The sequence below is a fragment of the Lipotes vexillifer genome, unplaced genomic scaffold (genome assembly GCF_000442215.2).
Source record: "Lipotes vexillifer unplaced genomic scaffold, Lipotes_vexillifer_v1.1 scaffold79, whole genome shotgun sequence".
Lineage (NCBI taxonomy): Eukaryota > Metazoa > Chordata > Mammalia > Artiodactyla > Lipotidae > Lipotes > Lipotes vexillifer.
This window is the reverse complement of record NW_006775678.1, coordinates 870961-876070: the sequence shown is the minus strand read 5'-3', so window position 1 is coordinate 876070 and position 5110 is coordinate 870961.

Below are 5110 nucleotides of genomic sequence, written 5' to 3'. Positions count from 1 at the left end.
ACAAGGCCAGCGTAACCAGTGCGGTGGGGCTGAGGGGAGAGTTACCAGATGAGGTCGTGTGGCCTCACATGGTAGTTAGAGTTCCAGTATGGGCTTGGCCATCCACCATTCACAGTAGGTGGAAGATAAATGCTTCATTTTAATAACCTTTTTTACAGTAAAGAAGAGATAAATTGGAATTGGAAGAATTGTTCAGGAATCAGTTCCACCTCAAGTTCATCCCCTAATTAATTGAATCTAAGGATTTTTCAAATATGACGCATTCAGATTTTCAAGATGTTAAAACGTGGGGGAAACTTGTGTGTTTCAAAATCAGTGAAATATAGTCATTTGAATACTTTTTCCTATCTGCCCCCCTTTATATTTGACCGTATTCTTACATAGGGTAGTTACTGACCCTGGAGCTAAACTGCCTGGGTTCAGACCCTGGCCCTCCCACTTACCAGCTGTGTGATCTTCTGAGAGGTACTTAACTTCTCTGTGCGTCAGTTTTCTCATTTATAAATTTGTGTTAATAGTAGTACCTGTTTCATAAGGTCATTGTGAGGATTCAGTGAATTAATATACATAAAGTGCTTACAAGAGTGCCTGGCACAGAGGAAACACTCAAGTGTTATCATTAAATCCTCATAACCTCTTTGAGCTATTTCTGATTTTAAAATTGAAACAAGAATAATCAGAGACACAGCAAGTACAGGTCAAGGCCGGGACTTGAAGCTCACTTTTCTGGGGCAATTCTACTTCTCTCTGCAGCTGCCCTACCTAAGGAGGCTGGGTTGGAACACCCGTGACTTTGTGTTTCCAAGAGTGGCTCAAAACCCTGGGCACTGGGGTCAAACTCTGGAGCGTTACACTGATTCTGCCCTGGTCCATGATCTGTGCCCAGTTGCTCCACTGTGTTTTACAACCCACTAACCTGTCGCCTTGAGCGTTTCTACTCTGGTGAGCACAAGAATGTGGAGCCGGCAAGAATGTAGAGCCGGCCTTTGCCGGGGCTCGCACAGGGTCCCTGAGAATGCATCTCGGCAGCCGCAAAGCTCTGGGCCTCTTTCCTGAGAAGGAGACGCTAGCAGTGCCTTGTGACTAGGGAGTCCTTCCTGAAAGGGGACCCAACACCGAGTCCAGTGTTGAGTCACAGACGACAGATCCTCAGGATAGAGGGGCCAATCCCAGCTCTTCCTCTCGCCCTTGGTGACTTTCAAGGAGTTCTGATGGCACCGCCTTCTCCCATCATCAGAGACGTCATGTGGAAAAAAGTCATTTCGTGAAATGCCACATGAAAACAGGATTTAGTTGATGCATTCATTCATTTGTTCATGGTCTATGTTAGGTAGCTCTCTACCCAGGTGTGGGCTGGCATCACAGAACTGTCTCTCCCCCCACCCCACCTCCCCAGGAGCACCATGAAGCTCCTAAGTATAACCCCAAAGTCATCTAGATGCTTAAGGGGTAAAGGAACAGAATGACTGTTGTGATATTATGATTAGTAATAAATATGTATTTGGTCTTCATCACCAAGTCTGGTACAGAGCTCCTAAAACTCTAAATTTCCTAAGTGGTAAGAGCTCTAAAGGTGTCTTTTGTTATGTTAATGAAGTGACTTTTGGAACCTAGGTAGCCAAAAGATGGGGGCTGGTTGTCAGAGGACGCAGTCACGTGATTAGACAGTTGGCATGTTTAGTCCCACCCCTGGACCTCCGGAGAGGCGAGAAGGGTAAGAGGTCGAATCACTCACCAATGGCCAATGATTCAACAAGTCATGCCTATGTAAGAAGCTTCCATAAAAATCCAAAACGATGGGGTTCAAAGAGCTTCCGAGTTGGTGCACATGTTGGAGATTTGGGAAGAACGGCTGGCTATGAGAGGGCATGGATGCTGTGCCCTTTACCCATACCTTGCCCTGTGCATCTCTTCCATCTGGCTGTTCTTGAGCTATGTATCTTTTTATAATAAACAGGTTACCTAGTAGGTAAAATGTTTCTCTGAGTTCCATGAGCCAATCTAACAAATTAATGCAACCCGAGGAATGGGTCATGGGAACTTCTGATGGTTCAGAAGCACAGATGACAAACTGGACTTGCAACTGGTGTCTGAAGTGAGGGGGAGGGTCGTGGGACCGAGCCCTTAACCTGTGGGATCTGATGCTGTCTCCAAGTAGGTAGTGTTAAAATTGAACTGTAGGACACCCAGCTGGTGTCCGAGAATTGCTTGGTGGTGTGGAAAACTTTCCCACACATTCTAATTGGTGGCCAGGATCTTAACTACATACTCTGGACAATCTCAAATGCACCCCGGGTTGGTGGTCTCTGCTATAATTTTCTCGAAGGCCAAGGCCAGCTATGTGAAATAGTTTGTAACATATATTCTTGGGCAGAATCCTTGAAATAGAAACTTGGCAGGAAATTCAGAGCCCCTTACAGAGGCACTGTAATAATGTTCCTCTGTTTCCTCCCGTTTCCCTCTAGGTTCAGTCTTAGGCTGAGAAGTTAGGGTGCAAATCCGGGGTATGCGTTCCTCTTATGCACTGGGGCTTCCGTGGCCATCCCTGAGTGTGTTTCTCATCGACCCCACTCTGATGGAGAGTTCTCCAGGGAAACACTCTGCCCCATCATTTTATGCAGGTCACTATCTTCCCTTCTCTCCTTGCTCCCTGCCCCCGTGGCCTTTACCCCTTGCACATTCACAAACATTGAACTCCAACCCTGGGTCTCCCCTGAGCTCTGTCCATTGGCACCTCCCCAAAAAACTTTCTCTACCCTTGTTTCCTCTTCAACCCTCACTTTCTGGCACACTTAGGTATTGATAGAATCAACTCAAGAATGACTCTGAATTAAAACAATGTTCAATGGAAAGAACTTTTTAAAAATCAAGTTAATTAATTTGCTTTCTGTCCTGGCTGCAGCTGCTTTCTGTTTCACTTTTGTTTTCGAGTCAGGCAGAGAATGGAATCGGCACTCAGTTTGTTTTCTGTTCTAGAGCCACCAGCTCCAGAATCCACTGAGCCGGATGCCAAACCAGTTCTTTGATCAGTGGTCTTATTGTCACACCTGGACCCCTGAGGGAGTATCATGCTGTCCCCTTCATGCCTCTTGTGCTGTTGCCCCACACAGCTTTCCCTTATCACCTCCTAAAGTCCAGATGTCAGGCAGGGGGATTAGTGTGGTTGAGACACAAATCCAGTCCAGGAGTGTTTCTGCTGAGCCCCCATTCTGGGCCTGGAGGTGGACTCTTGAGCACAGAGAGAGAGACCACTGATGACTGCTCGAATCAGGTGAGGGGCAAGGCCTCAAGGAACTCACAGCTGAATTGAAGAGACGTGGCTTTAGAATTGCTTACTAACTCTATTGAGATCATGTGCACACAATCCCCTCGGTGAGCAGTAGAGGTGGGACTCAGGGGTCAGAGCAGGCGTCTCAGACCTAGCCCCTGCCAGCCTTCTGTGGGAGGGGGGCTCCATAAAGCTGGATCTGGGCTTGGGCCAGGCCCTATGAACACGGGCACAGGTCCCAGCATTCCTCAGTGGGCATGCTGAGGCAAAGGGCTTACTTAATTCATCCAACCATGGGGAACCAGTGGACCCAAGGTGGTGTTTAGAAGACAGTAGCTGCTAGTTGTGGGCACAGGGGATTATGGGTGGCACACAGGGCTACTTGAGTGTCCTCTCTGGGAGCACAGGGGATCCTGGGGTGACTCCCAGGACTGAGCAGCCACTGTGGGCACAGAACAGGAATGTGGGATGGTTCTTTGATAGCTGCTGGGTATGTAGGTGGGAAGCGGAGAGAGGAAGCGGTTCGAAGGAGCAGCAGTAAAACAGTCGTGGGATTAGACATGAGAGGACAGCTCGCAGTCAGGGTCTCTGTCCAGAGAAATGTCCTGTGAGTGGTGCTTCAGAGCAGGGGATTCGTAGCCAGAGAATCTGAAGTTTGACTCCTGTTTCTGCACTTGTTGGGTGAACTTGAACCTAAATTTCCTCATCTGTAAAGTTCAGATAATAAAACCTACCTTCCCAAACTGTGGTGAGGATTAAATAAATCCTGTGAGACGATGTATATAAAATACTTAGCATAGTGGTTGACACATAGTACGCACTCAAATATTATTATTACTGTTGTTGGGCAGGTATAATAGAGAAAGTATTGAGAGAAAAGACACTCAGCTGGCTGTTGGGGGGCGGGGCATGAGATGGCTTATCATCCTGGGAGACCACAGGCCTTTTCCTTCATGGCTTCTGCTCCCTCTGCAGCTGGGAATATAGACTCCAGCTGCTATAAATCCCCTTCCTCGCCTTGCTGGGGTCCTTGGATCAGAGGTTTGGGGCCAGTTCAGAGGGCAAATCTGGGTATTTGCCTGAGCCCCGAGGATTTCCCTCTGCCTGAGGCTCCCAAGTGACCAGGGTAAGTTCCAGATAACAGATAAAATGCAAATTAAGTGATGGCAACAAACCTTCTCACTCACAACCGTTCCTTCTGTCACTCAGCTGCCTTGGCCCTCGAGAGGGACAGCAGGGGAGTCCCAGGCACGTGTGGAAGACCCTCCATCTCTCCCTGCCTTTTTTTTAGCTGCCTGGACTGGATTAAAAGCCAACAGGACAGACAAGGCAGCCAGAGTCCCCAGAGGCTGGCTGGGCTGCTCACCCGAGCTCTGCCCCAGGCTTCCCTCTCCCTGGTTAACTGGTCCAGAAACAAATTAATTGTCCTCAGTTGCTTTCCTTGGCGGGATTGTAATTGGCAATCCTTTTGCACATTTCTCAGTAACAAAATCCAGCACCCCTTCATCTACTTGTGAGTCTGTTCCTTTCTTGGGTTTTGTAAAGCGCTTGCTTGTTTGCTGCTTTGCAAAACAATATATAACTGTTATTGTTTCTCCAAGACAAAAAGAAAATTTGTATTGGCTAAAATCAAATTTAGTCCCTTCGGCTTTGTTTTCATGCTTCTGCACAGAAAATAACTTTTCATTTCAATGCTGAATCATAGTGAAATCTTGGAAGATATTTTAAATGGCAAACTCAGAATATGTTGTACCAACAATGCAGATAGCTCAGTGAGCTGACACCATGACCAGCAATCACCGAGTTCTCACATGCACATAGATGACAATTGCACCATGTCTC